The sequence below is a fragment of the Bemisia tabaci genome, chromosome 2 (assembly GCF_918797505.1).
Source record: "Bemisia tabaci chromosome 2, PGI_BMITA_v3".
In the NCBI taxonomy this organism is placed as follows: domain Eukaryota; kingdom Metazoa; phylum Arthropoda; class Insecta; order Hemiptera; family Aleyrodidae; genus Bemisia; species Bemisia tabaci.
Window position 1 is genome coordinate 14,567,464 of NC_092794.1, and position 24,353 is coordinate 14,591,816.

The 24,353-nt window shown below is 39.9% G+C and overlaps 1 protein-coding gene across 1 annotated transcript in view; it reads right to left on the reverse strand.

Annotated features, from left to right (window-relative positions):
• Positions 1-6,217: 6,217 nt before the first annotated feature.
• The window catches only part of Toll-6 (Toll-like receptor 6), a 254,181-nt gene continuing 236,045 nt past the window's right edge, over positions 6,218-24,353 (reverse strand). The window contains exon 2 of the mRNA XM_019046507.2: positions 6,218-8,314. The gene's annotated coding sequence lies outside the window, so the exon portion shown is untranslated. The remainder of the gene's footprint in view (positions 8,315-24,353) is intronic.

Genomic DNA, 24,353 nt, shown 5'->3' on the forward strand with positions numbered 1-24,353 from the left:
AGGGCCCGCGTCGCGTCGCCTTGGTTCGCCGCAAAAACTTTCGGCGCTCCGACCGGTGGATGTATTCATCTGCCCCGAGCTGACTCTCATTCGGACGATCCGACACAGTGGACCAAAAACTAGTTTTTTCGGAGCCTTCATATATTATTCAGCGCTGCAGGGGGAGAAGGAGTACAAACCTGCGTTACGCATCGTTATTAGGGGGAAAAGGGGCCAGTGCCAGCGTTACGTAACATTCTCAATTGATAAAAAACATGCAGAATCGAAACTGCATCATCCTCATTTTATCGATGTTATTTTTCACTCTAAAATTAAAACTTCAAATAGTTTCCAGTAATATATAGTATTCCGCAATATTTGAGATGTTGAAAGAGGTAGGTCCATCAAGCGTCACGTAATTATTAAGAGAGGTCCCGGGTTGCGCTACGAAGCATTACAATAGGGGGGGGGGGGAGTCGGAGAGGTCCGAAATGCCAAAGAAGGGTGTTCCTTAATTTATGAACACTAGCCCCTAACGGCTCATTTTGGGATTTTTCAGCTCTCAGACATTTTTGGTGGTCGAAAATCAGTTTTTAAAACAAATATTGACGAGTAAAATCTTCATTCATCAAATAGTGCACAATCCATACAAATAACGTCATGTGGGCTCTCGGCCTTTAACCAATGTTACATTGAAAAAAAAAAAAAAAAAAAAAAAAAAAAAAAATACGGTAGATTTTACCCAGACACAGTGATACGAGTATGGTAATAAACACCAGCCTCTACGGAAGCATTTACTATATAACAGTATGAATCACCAAAGTTCTGGTGAATACTACCACAATTCTGGTTATTTTCACCCGTAAGTATAAGTGTGTAAAAAATCAAGTAAAATAATAGTGAATGATTCCATGCGTTGCTTTCAGTGTAATTATAATATATTTGTAAATTATTATTTCTTAGCTTGCTGTTGCGTCATTAATTTTCTACTTGAACTTTTTAAAAGAAAACTTGCGGAAAAATTCTTGGATCCGTGCTCGTTTTACGACCTCTTGTCTAGTCGATTTTTGATCTTGAGTTATCTTGAGTCTTTGCGATGAAATAAGATCACGGTACTCCGATTTCCGGTCCTTGTATGATTCTTTGTCCCAAAAAGCTGGACCGGCGCCCACTGCAGGCGTTGTGGCGTTTCAAACTGAGGGTGTGGTTACGCCACGCCGCTGCATTAAACGTTACCTTCCACCACTTTTAGTTTTATCGGATCCGTCGATGTTCCTCGTCCTGGTGTTGATAAGGCGCCCGCCAACTCAAATGATACCTATTGCTTGGATTCCCCGGGAGAGCTCACTCCATAACATCTCGACATGGTTGTCGTTTGTCGAAAGTTCCCCAAACCCTCTTCTGATAAGACTGAATCGTTACTACATTTATCTTGATAAAATTGATTTATTTAAAAGAATCATGAATATTCTCTTCGACATTTGATTGAATTATCAGTAAAATTCTTTGTAAAATTCTTTGCAAAATGTAGAAGAAAAACAAGTTGTTAAACTCACACTGGAAAAAAAAAAAAAAAAAAAAAAAAAAAAAACCACACACACACATTGGATCTAGAGTCTAGACTTTTTAAGACATCGACAAGAACAAATACTCTTGATTCAATCAGATTTAAGTTTAAATCAAGAACCGAGCCTCTTAATTTGAACGGATTTCGTTTTGATTTAAGCTTAAATCTGCTTGATTCAAGAGTCCTTTTGCTTGTCAATGTTTTCAAGAGTCTGGACTCTAGATCCAATGTGTTTTTTTTCCAGTGCATTTTTGGATGAAAGTTCGTTTTTTTAATTCTTTTCTTTTTCTTTTCCAGAACGTAGTGCAATAATGCGGTTATTAGAACGACTCCACCTGTAATGTTCTTTTTCAATGTATTTAGTTTATTCGCTGTCTTTTTCAAGGCTGATTGGTTCGCCTTCATATTCGTGAACGCAGTCAGGTGGACACTCACGTTAAAATAGTTGTATCACACAGTTAAATAGACGCCTTCGAGTAGAACCAGCCATATTGCATTCATTGCTGCCTGAAATTTTCATGTTCCAGAAATTACGGTCTTTAAAATCGGAATCTACGGTTTCACCATAAAGTCCAAAACTGTAGCTCTCAGACCCAGGATTTCTCTTTCAGCTCGTTAATTATGAGAAAAAATACACAAATTGGGCAAACTTCAGATTTTATTTCTAGCAGTGATACGGCAAACCGCGAGTTTAGGAACCAAATGTAAAACAAAAAACTTACTTACCTTTATCTCTTCTTCTTCTTCTTCGTCTTCTTTTTCCAACGACTAGGGCGTAGCCCTACTTGTCAGGCCATCCAGTATCAAACACAATATTACCTATATTGTATACACGCATTTAAAAACTATGTATAAGTATTAAAAATCTGAAAACCTAAAAATCACTAATAATAAAGGACTCATCAAATCAATAAAAACAGCATAATCGTCTAATCATCCTCAGGAGAGGAGAGGCAGCATTGTGCCCTCTCTTTAAGCCATCTCTTCTCGCACTTAATTGATCTGATTTTCGCATAATCTTTACAAGATTATCACAGGTTCTATGTGCGGTAAAATGGATTCAATTTTAGAGATTCAGCGGGAATGTCTGAGTCGATTGATTTAATTGCAACAGACTGGGGTTGATAATTTCTCGTAAAGTTCATTTTATTAGCACGGCTTGATGCTCTGTTTCCATTCGAAATTGAGTTGAGCAAAACTCTTGGGACTGAACTTAATACAATTAGAAACTCAAGCAACGGAAAGGGTCGATTAGTTCTGAATTGATTCGACGAAAATTTGACCACGATCTGTTAAGATTGACCGAACGTTGTGTAGTTCGGTGGTGAAGATATCGAATATAATGAACATTAGCCTCCACCATACCAAATTTTCTTTTTCTTTCGGTGTCATTTTGCTATGCTCGTCTTTCTCTTGGATCGTAAAACTCATTTCCATTTTAAAATATAGAAATTTCTTTGCGGTAAGGGATATCATTGGCAAAACCTTCTTTTTTGGTAATTTCGAAGAAATAATTTCACCGAAAAAAGTGTAGTTGAATTAACAAATTACCTTGCCGTATTTTAACGAGGATGAAAGAATAAAGGATGCGCAAGAAATCAATATCATAGTTTTTCCAGTCCGTTTTATTTTACAAACCAAGGGTAAAAATTTCAAAAATTGCAAGGATTAAATTTAAAACGATTATAAAATGGGTATCAAATGCGCAAGTAAATCAACACAGGCGAAAATTTACAAAATACAGTTTTTAAATATGGAAACGGAACTATGAGAGAAAACTGATTTTGAAACGCACTATGGTGAATCATGCACTTGATTTTTCAGTTTCTGATCAAACAACATTTGTTTCAAGAAGAAAAAATCCTAGGAAGTAAGAGCAATAAAAGAACCAAGATGGCTGATTAGTGCACATTTCAAGCACAAGATGATTTGTTTTGTGCGTTATAAACATGAGAAAATGGCCTGGACTTGACGTAATTTCATTTTACACATGCTTTCATAACTGAGAATATTTAACAATACCATTATGGAAGGATTAATAAAAATATATTTATACTTTAAGTAATAGGAACAATTCTGGGGAACGACCGTTTAATCCCTCAATATAATTTTTACAACGTTGCTCTCGGAATCTGAAAGAAATTGAACGCATTCATGCTAAAAGGAACTATGTGCATAGGAAGGGTTCTTGCTTGCATTATGGTTCCTTTTAGCATAAATACGTCCAATTAGAAAGTCGTGCCCGGGTGGCTCACCCGAAAAAAGAAGGAAAGAACAAACTAGTTTCACAAAAATGACCGGATATTCACATCATATTGTAATAATTTCTCATCCATGCGCCATAATTCATTACTATTGATTCATTTTATTTATGAAAAACACTCGCAAAAGTCATTCTTCTTGACTAGAAAGAAAAGAAATAAATGCAACAATAATTTACACATTTTTAAAATGTACACTGCACAGAGACATTTATATATGTTACCGGCAAACCCCGTTTTTCAGGCAGACCTAGGTCTGCCTAGGCAAACCTAGGTCTGCCTAGGTAGACCTAGGTCTGCCAAGCACCTCGTTTGGCAAACCTAGGATTGCCTGAAAATTTTAGGCAGACCTAGGTTTGCCAAAAGTGATTTTAGGCAAACTAGGTTTGCCAAACGATTTTTTTTGGCAAACCCCGTTTCTGATTTCTACCGCTAAAGTGACTTTACCGGAAAACTTTTTCTACCGCTAAAGTGACTTTACCGGAAAACTTTTCTACCGCTAAAGTGGCCTTACCGGAAAACTTTTTCTACCGCTAAAGTGACTTTACCGGAAAACTTTTTCTACCGCTAAAGTGACTTTACCGGAAAACTTTTTCTACCGCTAAAGTGACAGTACGAATTCAATGAGAAACAACTATTTATCCCCACGCAGACCGGGGCGAGCGGTGGTTTATTATAAAAGAATCACAGGTGAGGCTGAATAACAGTGTAACATAATATCACAAGTGCTTAAAACAGGGCACGAGAAATCTGAGTAGCAAAAAAAATTGGAAAAAAAAATGCAAAATTTACAATTACAATTTGAAAAAAGATACAATTTGAAATCGTTACAGATTCCTTGTCACTTTTTTAACATAATATCATAATATCACAAGTGCTTAAAAAAGGGCATGAGGGAAAACGTTACACAATTGATGCAATTCGAAATCATTATAGATTTCTTGTCACTTTTTTATTTTTTAGAGGAAAAGTACATTCAAAGGAAATTTATTTATTGTTGCAGCTGAGGCTGGAGTGACATTTGGAGTTGCACAGTTTGCCATTTTTGCGGCACTTACACTGGTTTGAGGTGCAACCTTTTTTGCAGTTGCACCTTTCGAACCCCTGCGCAGAACCCCCAGCAACACTGGCTGCGGCCGCACGTACCGTAACCTTTTTTTCGGCTGGCACCTCACTGACCGATATGAAGGCCGTGGCGCACACGTCGAATTCCGACCGACAGTACCTTTTAGGGAGGATGCCGTCTTTGGTCCCTATTTTGTATAACTCGTGTTCGTTTTTGTCGAGAATTACGCCGATTATGTTTCTTAAACAAGCACGAGGCTTGTCCACGTCTGGTATAGGTATTGTTACGTTGTCGCCGACCTTCGCTGGCGGATGCGTTTTGTCCGAGTGCAGACGCATCTTCTTAGCTTGCTGTTCCAAACCAGCAGCTGCCTGACTCCGAGCTTTTCGGATGTTCTTCCTCGTCGCGCAGTTGCCGCACAAGACTTCATGTTCGCCTTCCGGTTTTTCTTCTGTTGTGTCCAAGTCAGCACCGCACGATTGGCAAACGTTTCCGGCGGAAGTTGTGACTGGACTAAGTTGAGGTGGTTGAGTCTGGGTAGTGTTTCCGGCGGAAGTTGCGACGGGACTAAGTTGAGGTGGTTGAGTCTGGGTAGTGTTTCCGGCGGAAGTTGCGACGGGACTAAGTTGAGGTGGTTGAGTCTGGGTAGTGTTTCCGGCGGAAGTTGTGACTGGACTAAGTTGAGGTGGTTGAGTCTGGGTAGTGTTTCCGGCGGAAGTTGTCACCGGTTCATTCTCGTCGTTTTCTTCGTCATTTTCTTCATTGACCTGTGAGGAAGCCAATAACTCCTCCAGCTGCTCCTCCGTCTCAACATTCGCCAACATATCCGGCGTCAAACTGCTTGTAGTGAGACCAACTCTTGGCTTCATTCCGAATAATGCTTCGTATGGGCTCGATAACGCCGCCGATAACGCCGCCGAATTTTTCTCACGAGTGCTTCCCTTGTTGCCAAGTAAGCGGTGAAAAAGTTTTCCGGTAAAGTCACTTTAGCGGTAGAAAAAGTTTTCCGGTAAAGTCACTTTAGCGGTAGAAAAAGTTTTCCGGTAAAGTCACTTTAGCGGTAGAAAAAGTTTTCCGGTAAAGTCACTTTAGCGGTAGAAAAAGTTTTCCGGTAAAGTCACTTTAGCGGTAGAAATCAGAAACGGGGTTTGCCAAAAAAATCGTTTGGCAAACCTAGTTTGCCTAAAATCACTTTTGGCAAACCTAGGTCTGCCTAAAATTTTCAGGCAATCCTAGGTTTGCCAAACGAGGTGCTTGGCAGACCTAGGTCTACCTAGGCAGACCTAGGTTTGCCTAGGCAGACCTAGGTCTGCCTGAAAAACGGGGTTTGCCGGTAACATATACAATAACATATTGCAAAAATCTCCCGTATCACACGTTTCACGAGTAGAAAGTACAGATATTTGAAATTGAAATAACTATTATCAATAGCAGGTAGGCATGCTCATTCTCGTCTTGAAAGATATTATAAAGTTGCGCCAACCAACTTACAAGTATCATAGCATTACATACATTATCAGGTCCTAAATGAAAGTTAACCCAACGGATATGAAACATCTCATCCCAAAAACCTAAATTAAAAATACAAATTGATTAATGAAATAATAAGACATATTTAATAGCATTCACTAGTTTGATTTTTTCGATAAAACCGGTTCTAGGACACGTGAGTGTTGACCAACCAGACTAGTGAGTGTTTTTAAATAGTTTTCTAATTTGATCAATTAACTTGTATTTCTAGTCTGGTACTTTCAAAATTTTTGAAACGCTCAATATACTAAGTCACGACTGACCCAACCGCAACTGAACAAACACCGAGAAAAGAATGAAGAAATACTCATTGTAAAGGATTGATAACGTCTCATGCTGTTTTAGAAGGTTCTAAAATTGGCCTGCCGCGTTAAAAAGATGAGATCTCAAAAATGAAATATAACCAATATGAAGTAAAATGAATGACAAGAAATTAGTGTTCACTTTAAACTGCGATTTGATATTTTCTTCGAGGATAACTTTCAAATTCTTACTGGTCACTGTCAATGCATGAAAAAAATAAATAAGCTACAGAGGATTTGTGTCATTCATTTCTACACGTGTGCCCTCTGTTGATCACAAAATTTACTTTAAAAAAAAATAAATAAATCGGTAACTGTCAGATCAAATACGTGTTATTTCTTTTCAGACATCCGACCACTCATATCAGTTTGCGACCATTTTCTTCACCAACCTGAATGGGTATGTGCATACATTGATTCACAAAATATTGCACTTTTTTTCTATCTCTTTTGTATCTTTTGATGAAGCAATATTTACAACATTTTAGATAGCAGTCCAAAATTGAAGTTTATGAAACTCATAATGTACTTTAATTACTTTACCTAAAAATTTCAGCTTTATGTACAAGAAAAAAAGGCATTTACCCTGGTTTTATCCCGCAAGGATAGTGAAACTTAAATTGAATTTACATCACAGGATTATTTACAAGGACGCTATTTCAGTCGTGTAGTTACCAGTGGCGTGGCGTGCTTTGCGCTCTATCGATATTTCCCCATTTGAAGCTGTGGTAAATGATCGATTATTGAGGTGTTCTCTGCGAACACCCTATTTATCGCTACTTTTCCATTGGTTTAAATGGCCGATCAATCGATATATCGCAATGGACGCCACGCCACTGGTAGTTACTTTGCTGATTCTTCGTTGATCCAAGTCTTCCAATTCCACAAGATTCAAATGGAAGCTGAAAATTAGAATAATTGGTGTAGAACGGGGAAAACGAATTATAACGGGACGTCAACTCCAAAACAAGATTTTAGACCTGACAATTAGCATTGTTTGAATGGCGAAAATGCAGATGACATCATTTTGAAAATTTAATTTTCATCACAATATTGTGCCAAACATACTCATTCATATATCTTTCAAGTATTTGTCTCCGAACTTCTCAACGTGTTAATTAATTTCATCAAGATTTTGAAGAGGCAACAAGCGATTTTTTACTAGTCTGTAGACGCTATTAGTGGCGACGTCATCATAGGGATTCTCCATTATATTCGAATTGGATCCAAACAATAACATCGATATAACCTCTTTCAATGCTACCAATGCGAAAAAATCGATTTAAATCGCTTTTCTGTGACGTGGCACTAATATCGTCTATATAGACCTTGCAAGTGAGCCTTTTCAATGCAAACAATAACGGTGACATAATCTCTTTTTAGCACTACCTATACTGAAAATTTATCGATATGTGAGTTGCTTTTCTGTGACGGAGCTGTAACAGCGTCTTCAGTAAATAGGAGAATCGTCGTAAGGAAGAAATGTTTCCTTCAGTAGGAAGATATCTCCTCGGTGCAGCCACAAGTGTACGTAGAGGGTGAGTGAACAACAGGATGGTAACTCAGCAGATCCACCGTGGAGGAAAGGTCGTGCGGCCACAGCTTTTGACTGAAACACATCAAAATGTCGATTTGTTTTAGAATGATTTATATTAAAATGATTTATATATATTATATTCAAAAAGTCAGAAATATATATCAATCATAGGTGGCTGTAATTACAAAACACCATAGCAGCAAGAATAATTGAAGAATTGGATCCCTCCTGCTCTCACATCCACTTACTTATTCTGAATCGCGTAAGACTGACATTCTTTTCTCGCAACCCTCCCCCACATTTTTCAAAAACTAACAAAAGAGGCTTAAAAAATATCTGTCGCAGATCATTATAATGGAATTGTTTTGTTTTAAAACACAAGTTGACGAAAAGTGCTCTACCACCAGCATCATGCAGGCATCACCCCTATAACTTTTAAACACATTGATATAGGGATTAGATTTTGTAACCGCTCCTAAGTAAAAGGAAACGAATTTTGGGAGCACCCCCCTCCCCACCTCAAATTATAGGGAACTGCTTCGAAAAGGGCAAGAACCTGAGGGGCTATAAGAAGGGTGTGGGAATTTTGGATCTCCTTGTAGAAGGATTGATTCCCTTTTTTCTTCGCAAGAGTGCGTATAAGGTAAACTCAGACCCTCGAGAGGGTTAGAGTGCCTGTATACGGGAGAGTATTGCCATCTCTGTGCCGCTCTCTGATTTGTTCATCAGTTTTAGCCTATCATGGAGATCCAAAGTTGGCCAAAAGTAAACAAATCCGACCCAGAGGAACACATATTGTTGGCTGAGAAATGGATGTTAATTACACTCAAAATTTTCGGCAATAGTATTCATCAAAGTTCGATCCGAGCTCAATTCAGAAGTTGGAAAAAACAATTTCTATCACACCCAAAATCACGTCTGGAACGTTGCAGAACTTTTCGGCCATCTTGTTTGTTGAAATTCGTCCTAACTCTTCGTCTCCTGGACGAAGAAACATAACTCCATTCCAAGGTTGCTAAACTGACTCAAACAAATAATTAATTCACAAATATCCACTTGCGAAATTTGTATCCAACATTTTTCTGATTTTTGCATGAAATCTGACGGGAAATCAGTGAAATGTTCAAGTAGAAATGCCCATGATCCCTACAGTTAACATGCAATTTGCAAGGGATAATTTGGCAACACTGAATTGGAGTTACGTTCTTTCGTGAGGGAGACGACGAACTAGGAGCGGAGTGGCCGGGGTTTGTTTACATTGGTCCAACTTTGGGGCTCTATGATAGCCGACCCATCAGAGAGCGGCACACTTTCTGTAGTAAAAGTATTGAGATGGCAATACTCTCCCGTATACAGGTACTCTAGAGAGGGTGACGCAATACTTGAACGGACTCTTGTGTTCCTGAATGAGTCAAGAAGGTGGCAGCGCTGGATTCCTGCTGCAAGTTGGTAAATTAGGGTAATTTCCAGGAACTTGGTGTCGGAAAGAAGAAGGGGAAGGATAAAATAAAAAAGTACACAACTGAGACGTGTGACGGAAAGTTTTTCCCGTCGAGTGGAGGCGGGAAACTTGAAAGTACTCTCAGCATAATCTCCTCCGAAAATATTGAAGGAACAGGAGGGAGCGGGGCGGAGGTCGCCTTCGGAAGATAAAACAACTACCGTGACAAAGGGAACAAATCTCGGAGATTGTTTTCAAAATAGACACAATCCCGCCGGAAGAGACGCGGCGAACAAGTTTCGCTCTCCTCTAACGTCAGCTCCGTGGACGACTAATATTTTTTTAATTACTGAATTACAGCCGCCCTCTGAAGAAAAGCAAATACAGGCCGGTCTCTGTTTTCCTTTCCTCTTTGGTGACTTTCAAGTTTCCAGAAGTTTCCCGTTAGTTTTGTTCTGACTTGCCTCCGAGCGAAAGATTACTTTTGCGAGTCGGAAGAAAATGAAAGAGACTTCACTTCAAAGCGAGTCGCCCTGGCCCCGGATGGATTCCCGGATTCTTAACCACAAAAGCCATTTATACCATTCCCTACCTCAACAACCTTTTTCTGGTCCGGAACAAATCCTAAAAGACGCTCAACCGTCGTCGGGATAATTGAAATTCTTATGAAACTAATGCAGCCGAGACGACTGGGGTTTTAGTTTGGGTTGTGCGCGGCACCTACAATTATCTACGCACTAAGTTCCAAGTGTCCGCGGGACCAAATTCAAGGCAGCTTTCTCCCGTTTTCTCCTTTTCGTGCTCAACGGAAATCAAAGAAAAATCCAACTGAACTGCCTTTAGAAACCGCATTTATACTTTTTGTTTGTTTTTTCCCCCTCTCTCTCTCTCTGAAGAAATTCTGGAGCTACAAATTTTCCAGCACATTTCCTGTTTCGGAGCGATGAATCTGTTTACGGACGCAAACCATGCAACTACAATTTTTTCTTCTCCGATGCATTTCTGAACAGCACTAAAGAATAAAGAAAATGGTAGTTGTTATTAACTTCCTTACATTTCAAAAGCCTCAGGAAATTAACCAGTCAGTACTAGATATTTTTCAGCATAGGTATGGTATCACTAAGTAGTGGGACGAAGAACACTTTCAAAATTCTAGTAACAGCTACTAGATTTTCTGGTGATCATACATAAACTATATACAAAAGCAAGAGCTCAGTGACCTCAGCTGCCCTTAGCTGCCTCCTCCCAGAAAAAAATGGGTTTGGGAATTTTTCCCTGGAAATTTGTAGAGGAAAACTCCTAGTTTTGGCTTTCACATGAAAAGGAGGGGGGGCTTAGGCCGACCCCCTCCCCCAGCTACGTGTCTGAAAGGAACTATTATTACATTCTAACGGAATAGTAGCGGGTCAAAGTTTTTAGAACTCTAAACACGCACTCGTCAGCAATATTTCTCTCCAAGCAAGCGAGATAGAAGACACCGTTAGTGTTGCCGTGCTGAGCAGAAATACGATTCAGCATTCGCGGAAATGAATGAATCCCATTGGAAACTACAGATTTACAGCACGAGGTGGCAAGTCTGATTGACATACTTAAAAACGGAAACTTCTGGGAGTCATAAAAATATCCGGCCTAAGCCCGAGTGATGCCCGACTGAATGAAGCAAAGCGACGCAAAGTTCTCTAGATTCGGAAAACTTTTTTAATCATATATTTTTAAAGTTCGCCTCTATTTTGCGGTCCCGACTTGGTTACTTAAGTGATGACCACATGTGACTCGCACTATCTAGTTCTTGGCAGTGTTGTGAGTTAGACAAAAAAAGTAACATCCGAAATTCGGTAGGCTGACTACATGACTGCAAACGCGAGATAATATAGAAAAATTATTGGCGGGAATAAAAAAAACCACGCGCCCTCGGTTTTTAACTTTGCGGATTTTCTGTCTTATTATTTTATTAAAATACCTTTCTTGTGTAATATTTCCTGACTAGGAAACATTTTTTTTTTTTTTTTTTACTTACAGGACAAATTCTCCGTGAAAATAGCAGTTGATGCTGTGTGTTCACCTCTCTAATCAAAAAAAAAAAAAAAAAAAAAAAAAAAAAAAAGAAAAGAAAATTTGGAGGATCGCATTCGAGTATTAATATCTTTTCGTTCATACCTTTTTTCTGTGCAAATACCTCAAGCATAATATATCCGACGCGTAATTCAAGCATCAACTAGCGATGTAAAATAAGTGAGAGTTACCTAAAGTTTTGTTTTCATTAAATCGAGGAACAATCTGAAATGAGTCCTTATTCCCCTCCTTGTCCCCGCCTCATCCTCATTGGCATGATTATTGTGGATCAAGCGACCAACTGAAAATTATTTTAACGAACCTAATAATTTAGAACTGGTTGATATTGGCGACGAAAAAATGGACCATGCATTACACTACAGACAGTAAGTAGTCATGTAAGAGAGGTTGGGTTTGTTGGATATTGTTGACAAAGTTTGAAAAAAATTGGAGCTTGTGACGTCACCTGACAACACTGCGACGATGAAGCTCAAATTCTAGTCCGGGGGGAAAAAGTTTGACATTCCTCAGGAGTGACCGCTTCTTTAGAGGAAACACCCGTTTTTGAATAAATTCTTTCATCAGAAGGCGATGACTGGAGGCTTCAGAGCCGAATTTATTGAAATGCCCTTTATCGATAACCGCTGTGAAACCGCAGAGGATCCCAAACTTTGCTCATCGTGGTGGTATTTCAAAATCGCCTGAGGCTGCGAGTTCAAAACTTTTATTCGATCACTCGCAGCATGTTTGAGAACATGAAAGGACTTTGACGGCTTAGAAACTTTTGCGTTACTGCACTTGTTCGGTTTCCCTTTGGTTTACTGTCCAGCGTCCAAGACGCAGATGCTTCAAAGGGTGTTTCCGTCCCCATTGAAATGCAATCAATCAAATTTCTCTCCGTCGATTTACTCCGTTCAAATTCACGAGTGGATTAGAATGGACCGTATTTTGGTTAGTTGAGATGAGACATTAGAATAAAATTTTTTATACCTTTAGACAAACTCTCGTTTTTGTTAAAATTGCACTGTTATTCACTTCAAAACCAATTCTCGATTTTTTTCAGTTAGTCTTTAAGTCAAGAGATCTATTTTTTGGTCGAAGGATGATGAGAACAGCAGAGGTTGGAGGCAGCCTCCCGGGCCCACCTTTCACCCCCTTCGTTCTAGCGTCTGGATCAGCTTATGTGTATTTGGCATTTGAAATGAATCAATCCTACACTTGACAGTAGTCCCAAAAAACTTTAACTACATTTATTTAAAACAAAAAAATGAAAGAAAAAAAATATTCAACCTTTTAACTCTGTGATGCTCTCAAAACTAAATGGTCAATGTATTGAAATTTTGTGTGATTTTGGTCTAAATGATGCAGAAATAACAACTCAGAGCTACTGTAGTGTGGTGGCATTATTTTTTCTCCAAAATTAAGGATCCTCTGGCCTACCTCAATTAATAGCAAGTTATTCCATTCTCCAACTCGCTCCTCCAACTTCGATTTTCCATTCTCTAAATTCAAAATGATCCCGAAATAAAATGACAAATTCTTGGAAATCCTATGTGTATGTTTGGACCGAACATTGCAGAATGAAACCCTCTGAGCTGTCGCGATATAATTATATCTCTTTTCCTCCCATTTTAACGGCTAGTCTGCCTCACTTTATGACATATTAAACTAGAATTGCGAGGATGTTAGTACAGCGCATAAAGAAATAAACAAATACCTCTCGCGCTCAGCGAACGTCCGTGTCACAAAAAACAAGAGAGCCCCTGACAGCGCACGATTGCTCACAACTACACAACTTAAAATATGAATAAAACTCAGGAGATAAGGTATAAATAAGAGTCAAGACGCAGCCCCGACTCCCAGACCAGGAAAGGAAAAAGCGAATTCGTTTAAGATAAAAATCAACCCGAGATTGAATTCCCGTTTTGCTCAGTTTTCGGACCAGCGTTTTCCAAACTTTGCCGATGATAAAAGCCAATTTCGTCATTTACATAATTTCAGGGAGCAGAACCTTTACTCTTTGATACAGCGGATCGCGCGGGGGGAGGGGGGAAGAGGAGGGAGGGGCAGGAGGCAAAAAAGCTATTCCTCTTATCAGCAATGCCGGGTAATCAGCAAAGCATCCCTGCCCACCTTTACATCCCTTCGCTTCCTTCATAAAAAAAATCTACCGAGCTTTGAATTGAACCATAGCGTGCGTTTAACTCTATGCTTTCCACGGCTCACGTGGAAATGGACCTCTGCCCTTACGTCCGCAGTTGGCGGTCCTTGCCTGGAGCCTGGCTCCCTCTCAGAGCGTTGTCACGTTAGGCATATTACCTCGGGATTTCTCCCGGTAATCAGGTGCTTTTGAGAGGAGAGCCGGCAGCGTCAAACGTCGGCAACCTTCATTTTTCCCAATCGCAAGATAGATTTGTTTTAATATTTGAGTTCGATGAAAGTCTAACGGCACGGCGCCTGGCCGTTGCGGAAACTTCTGCAGATCTACGAAATCGAGGCTCTCCGAAAATGAGATCGACTGCTCGAGGCGCCTTGATTTTTCCGAGTGATTTTTTCGTTTTGAAATGATTTTTAGAAATTCAGTCGGGTGATTTTTTATATTCATAGGAATGAATGCAGAGAGCGTTCTTAGAAAATTTGAGAAATATGATCTCATGTCGTGAAAATGTCATGTTATTTTCCAATTTTAAGCGTGCTTGCTTATCTGCAATCTGTATGAGTTCATACTGGTATGGGATTGATATTGCACTAGTATGAAATTGATATCGCAGTGGTATGAAATTGATATCGGACTGACATGAAATCGATATCATACTAATATGGAATCGATTTCATACTGGTATGACATTGAAATAATATTGCAAGTCATTCCGTAAGAAGACAAAAAGAGTAGGTTCTGCTCTTCATTTAAATCACTCGAATAGCTCAGGCGGTGAATCGACTTCGGAGTAAAATAAAATCTGAATTCCACTCCTGAACTGCTTACATTGCTTAAGCTCTTTCTCGGCTGTAGTCACAACCAATAATTGTGATATAGAGACCATCAGTGATATAAGTTTCGGTTTCAGGACATTTTGTCAACGATTTTTTGTCCGCGCACCTTTTTTGTCCAGTAGTTTACGCCCACAGCAACAGTGACTTAGTCCAAGCGTTATATTTTAGTCGGCATGTAAAATTATATTGACAATATAGTATGAGAAATTGAGAGAGTAGGAGGTGTTATTATGGTTGTTCATTTTGGGATTCATCATTCATTTCAAAATGGGAAAAAACCAAGAAACACGCAATCTTCAGTTTTAACCCATTTGTACATAGATCTTTTAGAGTCAAATACGTCAAATTTTGAGCGTTTGGTTGCACGTACACCTCGCTGCAGCACAATGAAAGCACGAAATTTAAAAGAAAAAATTAAAGTGCTTTGGAAATCATTAAATTTTACGCGGAACCACCAATATTTAAAAAACACACATTATATTATTATTCTTCTTTGATAAATTGATACATATTTTTTTCCCATCAATTTAAATGAGAATAATCAATGCAGAGTGTGCAAGCATTTCAAAATCATAAGTTAAGAAACGCTGACCATACGAGTATAAATATTAAAGCCTAACAGAGCGGAGAGGCTCACTGGCGCCTACAAACCTAAGTGGATACTTCACGCATTGCACAATGCTTGAAGTATCCACTTAGGTTTGTAGGCGCCAATGCGCGTTACGCGCTGGCCGCCCGTCCGCCGCGCCGTGCGGCGGCGCCTGAAGCAACTATTTTTCAACAGAAGTGTTGCACAGTATCATAGGAAATTGAACTTATTAAGAATGTCCTTTAAAAGTACAGATCTTTCCTCGCAAAATAAATCAAGATACTTATCGTGCACAGGAAAAATCTGAGAGCCTTTAGCTGAGGCAAATATAGAGGTTTATCCGGTTCAGGTATAATAAGGTGGGAATTTCTTGAAAGATAATTAAGTTCTGTTACACCAAAGAGGTGTAGAAAGTTTTAGTAAATTTTGTCTCATGAAATTGACGCTCCCCCATTTTTACCAAAACTCTCAACAATATATTATTCTCCTTGGACCAAACAGACAAAACAAAAAAACAAGCAAACCCTCATTCTTCCAAGACATTCTACATTTTCATCCAAAAACGTCGTGAGCAATTGTCGTTTGTATTTACATGTGGGCCAATTTACTTTGGGTCTGAACTGGCACGTGGACCAAAACTCCCGTGCCGAAAAAATTGCGTGGACGTAAACTACTGGACAAAAAAGGTGCGCGGACAAAAAATCGTTGACGAAATGTCCTGTAATCTAAGTTTACGCTTTCTTTGGCTATTTTGCCGTTATGTTAGGAATATTCCCAAGTAATGGTAGCAATACTACTAATTTTAGTCATGATTACTATTTGTTAAGAGATTGTTTGGTCAGAGACCTCTCAAAGTAGAAAAAAAATGGTAGAGCATTTTGGATTGCATTTAGCTAAAAGGAAACAGCGCGATTACAGCTGGTGTTATAAAAATGATGCTTCTTCATATTTATCTGAAAAATCTCCCAGAATAGCAAATAATTTCGGCTCCCCACCAAAAAATTAATGAGTTTAAAAGTAAATAATTGTGTCAATTGTGATACTCAGCACATATTCAGTACTTTTAAAAGAAAGGAAGCATTCGAACAATTTTAAATACACTACAATTAAGGCGGTTCCTTTTTGCTAAATGCGATCCATTAATTTCCTTGGATCGGATGTTGGCACTCACATTGGACACTCCTCACACATGATCGTTTTGAGAATAGTTTTCTCTCGGTGAAGCGCGCTCCCTAACACAAAAGCTCAGCAACACAACGCGAAATCGGGGGCAGAGGGGATAGGGCGAGCGCGAGATTGAAAGCTCCCGTAATTAGCGGCTAAAAAATTGTTAAGTTTAAAGGAAAATGATTGCGTGAATTGTAATTCTGTGCATACATTTTTAAAAAAGAAGAAGTTGCACGATTTTATAAACACTGTAATCCCACTGGTTCCTATTTTCTAAATGCGATCCATTCAGTCCCTCGGGCCGGATGTTGGCGCTCACATAGGATACTCCTCACACACGATCGTTTTGAGAATAGTTTTCTCTCGGTGAAGCGCGCTCCCTAACACAAAAGCTCAGCAACACAACGCGAAATCGGGGGCATCGGGGAGGGCGAGCGCGAGATTGAAAGCTCCCGTAATCCGCGGCTAAACACGTGACGGATAATTTCGTTTAATGAGCCCGTCAATAACGAAACGGGAATTCGCGGGATTTCAGGTGACCGTGTCCGGACTCCTGGAGCTTTCGACACTGTCAGGCTAATCTCCGGGTTCCGCCTGTATAATTCCGTTAATTGTTCCGTTTGTCCCGGGTCGATTCCTTCGATCGTTCGATTGATTGGGCTTCGCCTATCTATGGAACGGATTTTATCGATCTGGGTCATTCGATGACGATTCAACATTCAACCCGCTGCCTCAGCACGATTCAGCTGAATCGAAGCTGTCTCACCGCCCAGCGCCGAGCCGCACAGTGGAACTATAGCCCCATCATATTGAGAGTAAAGACAATACGAATCCATTTCTGATTGGTTCCCTTATATTCTAGACCTTCACAGTGTCACAAACGGGAACAAATATTACATTTCCTGAAATCGCAACGATTATAAAGTTTTGGCTGAAAAACATGTTTAAGAATGCTTCAATTCGTACCTTGTCCATTTCTGCCGTGCTAAAGCAGAACGCCGTATGAGCTTTCGAGAGTTGCCGAATTTCCTTTGATAAAATGTTCAGTTTTAAGGAAAGCAATGAATATTTTTTTTGAAATTTTCGGGAGCCGTAGGTGAAACTGCGAACAAAAATGTCTGAAAAATTGTCTTGAAATGCTTGAGGGTTCATGCGGCGTTTTTCCCTAGCACGACAGTCACTTTATACTGAGAGTAAAGACAATGCGAATCCATTTCTGATCGGTTCCCGTATTTTAGGCCTTCACAGTGTCACAAACGGGAATAAATATTACAATAAAAATTGTAACGATTATAAACTAGAATGGACCGGGGAATTGGGGTCACGGCAAGGAGCAAACGGAATCAGAGGGTGAGCTTTTTTGTGATGGAGGAATTCGAAGTTCCCGTAACCAATATAAACTAAAAACGTTCATACCTCAGTGCGGAATCGATTCGAGTAATTACCGTTACACAAATCGTGTACTACGTAAAATTTTGGCTGAAAAGCATGTATGAGAATGCTCTAATTTGTACTTGTCCATTTCTGCCGTGCTATATACGGAAGAACGCCGTATGAACATTCGAGAGTTGCCAAATTGACGTATTTCTGTTAAACAGAACTAAGCGCCAATTTGAGTTCCTTTTGAGGATTTTAGAATCCCAGATAGCGCGCTCTGTCAAACGGAACTAAGCGCCATTAAAAAGCATTGCAGAACGGACTAGCATCGCGATCCGCAACACCCGCCAATCCAAGCCTCCCTCTCCCTTCCTCCCCCAATGGCGCTTAGTTCCGTTTGATAGAAATACATCCAAATTTCCTTTGATAAAATGTTTATTTTTGAGGAAAGTTACTGATATTTTCCGTTGAAATTTTAAGGAACTTCAGAACAAAATACGAACAAAATTCTCTGAAAAATAGAAAGAAAAATATTCATAAGGTGACCAGAGAATTCGTGTTTTATCCAAAACAATTTGGCAGCGCCTGGATGTTCATACGGCGTTTTTCCTTTCCGGCAGATTTCGTAACTGGTCCATTCCGTATAATTAAAGTTTCCACATCGTGTCCGACCCCTGACACGGTCTCGCCTCCCTGTGTGCGCCTTCAAAGCGCCGACGTTACGTGGACGGAATCCGATGGACACCCCCGCGACCCCCCCGAGCCGAGTCGCAAGGGTTGAAGGCGCCCCCATTTTTCTGGTTGTGTGACCACCCTTTCCCCCGCCGCGACGCGACGTACCCCGAAATGGAAACGGGCCATTATATTTTTTTGGAATAGGACGTGACCGGAATTCAAACTCGCTTTGTCTTTGAATGTCTATTGACGATCTGTTGAGGAGGAAACCTCGAATTCTCATTTTAAGGCAGGAGTTTTTCTTCGTCTATATTTTGAATCACTTTATTAATGCATTTTATTCTTCTTCCAGGCTCAGTTAACTAAAGTTAGGTTGTGAAGTTACCCTATACTTTGTACACTTAGTGTATATACAAATAGACTTCTCTCTGCTTTTTGCTTGTTTCAAGAGCTTCCAGGTATGTGGCACTCTACCCTGGCTTTATTTCTTGCCCTTTCTACCTGAAACGCCTGCTTACGGGTGATTTCACGATAATAGGAATAGTCGTGTCGCCGTGGGTTGTGAACGACATAGGGCAGAACGATTGAAAACCAAATTAATTAATCAATAGGAATGATGTCCCTGAACCTATCCATGCTAAAAAATATGATGAATTATTATTATATTCAATAATATGAGACTTTAAAGGCCAAAAATGTCCGGTCGGTTACGCGTCGCCAACCCCGATTTTGAAGCAAAAGAGCAATTTGCGGTAACAAATCAGTACTGATCATGAACTCTTTGGCAATATTTGCTGAATAGAGACTCTAGTGTTCAAGAAAATTGCCAGTTTGAACTGAAATGTTTATTATTGAGCGAGAAAAGTCATAAGAAAGAGGTGTCGCCAGATTTGGCGACAAATTTTTGCAGTTGTATTAAATGCAGTGTTTATCTCGTCAGATAGAGTCAGGAGTTTCAAAACTGCCATCAAATTGTTCGCTGAAGTCTTCTTGACAAAACCATTACTGATAAGTCAGTTTTTTTTACAATGAAAACTTCAATCATTATGAAAAAAAGTGATTTTTACGTGCGTAGCACTAATTCCTCACTACGCAAAAACCTCAATTTAATAGTATTAAACTAAAAGGAAGTCTCCAAAGTTTAGAAAACTTTTAAGGCAGCATTAATTCCACCTCATAACTCAAGAATTGCCAAGTTTCATCTTTTGTATCATCTTTAATCTCACATTTTTGAGTGTCGGTTACGCTGTGTCTGTTACGTAACCGACACAATTTGGCAGGGCCGCCATGTTTGCGTGGACCTCCAGCAGTCCCGCGGGAAGCGCTGATACCTGATTCAATGGCTTGTTTATCAATCACTTTAACTTTGCACTGAATCAAAATAGAGCGTGCCAAAGCTGGAAAAAGGAAGTTTAATACCTTTAAAATGAGGTAATGAAATCCTGTTAAAATTGGTGCACTTTTATTTCTAAGGTATTTCACATTTTAACTATTCCTGTTATCGTAAAATCACCCTTACATAGCTTTTAACCAAATAATTGGTGTCATCGTAATCACTAACAGGGACATTAGTGATGTCCCTAAACATTTAGGTTTTTTTACAATTATTTCTTACTTTTGTTTTTATATTTTCGTTTCCTAGCTGAAAAGGGGGTTGGTACCTCGAATGAATATCGACAGTTTCATGTTTATCTAAGCTTTCTTTCCCAATCTTCTAGCGTTTTTTTTCAATTTTCCATTAGAAAAAAGAAGAAAAATGGACCTTGGCCCCTGCAAATTTTGAATGAAATCGAACAGATAGATTCTGAGATATCGCCGTACAGATTTGGGGGACGCCTTTGACGGACACACATTTTTTCAAGTATGGTTATTTTGACTCCTGGGACCTTAAAACGTCTAAAAATGATGAAATTTCAACCCCCCCCCCCCCCCCTAGCAGGATGACAATACTTCCTCTACCCTAGGGTAGCGAGAAAGTAAAAATATTGTCTGAATGGAAAAAAATCGGCTTTCTTGGATTAATTAATCTCAAACCTGATTCACTTGAAGTGATTTATCCCATTCTAGATGCAAATCCGATTTTCTTCACTCTTCAATCCACCAAAATGAGAAATAAGCCCCTTTGAGCTAGATCCAGGAACAGAGGACGCTGGAGCGGCTTCACACCCAAATTTCCGCGATCGTGCAACCGTCGCCGTGTCACGCGATCCGCCTTAACTGCAGTCGTGTACTAGACACGGAGCTCCGACGTCATAAATAAAACATTCCGGTTTCATTCCGGAGCCGGAGCCGGCACGCCGCCATGCGACGCGGTGTAGTTATACGTGCTAATTAACTATTCTCTCTCCGTCCCGGATTTTTTCGGCATTCTAGTTCAGTCTCCCAGGTACGTCTTCGCCCTCCGCTTTCAAAGGGCACCGAGGTCACAGCCACCCTGTTCCGCACAAATCGCCTACCTTCAATAGGAACCCTATGCACAACTGCGATTTTTAATCCAACCAGCGGGCTGATTGTTGGAATTGATGGACAAAACGATAGATAAAGAGTACATAGTGGTATTCAGCATGTAAATAAGTTACAAGTTACTTGGTTGCTGACCTCGCCTACCTTCAATAAGAACGTGTAACTGCTATTTTTACTCCAACCAGCGGGCGGATTGTCGAAATTGATAGACAAAGCAATAGATTCTAGGTGGCAGTAGCCACCCCGGCCCAATCCTAAAAAACTCCCTCTAAAAAGTTGACGACCAAAAAAAAAAAAAAAAGGTTAAGGACGGGTGGCTGCTGCCTAACTAGAAATACACAAAGAAACTCAATCGGACTCAAACTCAATGAGGACTTGAAATGAAAAGGAAAAGCCCTCGGCGCGGTGATCGGCATGTAACACATATTACCGCCTACAAGACTGCAAGAATACTTCACGCATTGCATCAAACACAGTGCGGTCATTGCGGTCAGCGTGAAACGGATAGCGCCTACTAGAATGCATGAATACCTCACGCATTGCGCCAAACACAGTGCGGTCAGAGTGAAACGCATGGCGCCTACAAGACTGCGTGAATGCTTCACGCATTTCGCCAAACACGGTGCGGTCTGCGCGGCGCGGCGGCGGAAGTTAAAATCATTGAACCACATTCATGTTTGTTCTTTCATAATTTTTTCGTTCATTTCCCATGAATGGAAGGTCTTGCCCGCACAGAGATGGGTTTACAAAACTTAACTTTTGCTAGTAGTGTTGACAGGGCATCCCCCAAAAATGTGTTCAACACGAGTAAACGCCTCCTCCTCCGGCACGTTCACTTGATGGTTTTTATTGTTGTTTCAATACGAATGAGAAGGGGGAGGCAAAATACAGGCGGCCCATGGGCGGCAAGTAGGTAAATCCGGCCCTGCTTACGTAGTTCAAATCTCAGCTTCTGCAATGACATTGTGAGGTAAAATTTCCTACTCGGAGACCTCTTTCAAGCTTATTAAAATGTTTGCAAACTTCATGAGCGAACAGTTTCTAATGGGCACTCGTTTTTTGGAAGAACGTGAAAAAAACCTTAAACATGGAAGGAAATAAAACCGAATTGAGAACATAATCGAGGGTTTCTGTAGGTCATAGCTATCACTCGGTGGCCCTCCCACTCCATAGGGATTTACGTAAGCATTGCGATGTCACGTATACTTCCGCGGCATGCCAAACCATGCCTGTACTAAACATCTAAAAATTATCTAAGCTGCAAGTGCGCCAAGCTGGTAGGAAATCAATGTTTTTCTTGCGAGGCTCGCGGAGTTTAGTTTCAAACATATGGGTATTGGGAGAAAAAATATTTTCGAAGTCGAGTATTGCTATTTTCTCCTGGTCTAAAAAGTTATCCTTAGAGGTCAACGCCCAGTTTCCCTCCAATGGCGAGACGTGAATCAGCTATTATCGATAACTCCCGATTCGAAGCTTTGATAACGAATTTATTTTTAAAATGTTCGTTGCGAATGCCTTGTTTGTCGATCCTTTTCCACAGGTCCAAATTGCAGATTAATAGATAAATTGCAAAGCACGCCACACCACTGATCGCATAGTGACGACTTATAACCAGAGATTTGAGCAATTGTAGCATTGCATGATTGGCATTGTTTTTAAAAATTGAATCTTTCCCCTGTGGCATGATTTTGCAAGTATTCATTAGTTTTTTCTTTTTTTAATTGACGGATTCCCAGACAAATTCAAATCTTGAAAAAAAAAATTGGAAGTCTATTTTTCATGCAAACTACGAAATAGATCCGTGCCCCCAGAATCCAAGATTCAAAATTAATTCATGACATTGAGGGTGAAATGTTTTCAAAATCATGGAACTATTTATTTTGAAGTTTGCTCTTTTTGCCGTGACATTTCGTAGCATTGCTATAGTATGAACAAATTTATTCTGGGGTCTGAAGATGAGTGACTGCCAGACTTTGGTCAAAGTAGGGCGCTACGTGGTAGATCAAGTCAATTAGAGAAGTCGGACTTGAAATTTTTGATTAGCTTTTAAAGCTTTTAAAGTTTCCAAATTTTATCCGACCTCTCCTATTAACTCGATCTTCTGTGCGCCATCTTGTGTCTCACGAATGTAAAGGTAGAGCTGGGAGGTTATTTTAGGAGGAGTCTCTGACTAGTACAGTAAGGACGGAATAGATAAATTCTGATGCAAAATGTCAACAGAGCAGCGTCTCGTCTGACGCCTGCTATGCATTACCCCACTTAGAGTGAGTTTCATACGTGACCGGGCATCGAATTATATCGAGTCCCGGTGCCCAGAGCATCAAACATCGGGATGACCTGAAATATATTCTCCCCGAGTGTTTATCTTATTTACCACCATCACAGCGTTTCCCAACGTTGCAAACCAGTGGACAACTATTCGCATTATCCAATGACTCCGGTGGTTGAAAATATTGAAAACCAGGGTATCCGCCCCCTCGCCGCTACGTGGCTAGACCCCCGGGGCGCTGCTCGCCCCCGAAGGCTAGCGGAGCAAGGCTTCGGGTTTCCCCATAGTTTCCCACTTACGGACATTGAACTCCCCTTCCTCACCCTGTCCATTGAGCGTCTTAAAAATGATTTTATCAGAATAGAGATAATTTTTCACCTTATCGGCTAGGCACCATTTTTTTTTTCATGGAAATGACAGTTTCTTGCAATGCACCTAAGAGTAATCATCAAATATAAATGAAACATAAATAGATAGGTAGAAAAAATTACAATTTTTAAACATGGCCGCTTTTAAGGTTTCGAAAGAAATTTTGTAAATTAACGTCCACTGTTGCTATCGTCCCGAAAAATTAGATAGAAAAATAAGATAAGCAGGCAAAAACATTTGGTAATATTATTGATTTAACGAAAATTACCCGAATATTGTGGATTTTACAAAAAAAAAAAAAAAAAAACTTTTTCCCCTCTGTTAAATCTAATGATTGGCCCGCATTTTGCAATTAGGAACTATAATTCCTTGCTCATTTCTATAAACACGTATGTACATAGGTAAATTAATGGTACATGCGTTGTCCCTGAACTGAGCCAGAAGTTGTACTTTCTAATTGCAAAAGGCGGTCGGATTGATTGGAACATCAGCCACTTGTCTAACTAATTTGCTAGTGTATTCGATCCGGATTGCAAGATTGAGTCAAATCCTGTTCAAATATGTTCATCCTAATATTTTTTTTTTTTTTTTTTGGTTTTGATAAAATGAAGAAAGTCTATTGTTATGGACCAGAAATAGTTTCCATTCAGACGATTCGAAAATTTCGTTTTTACCATTTGCTTAGCGCACTTCATTAAGCCAAAGGACTTTCCCT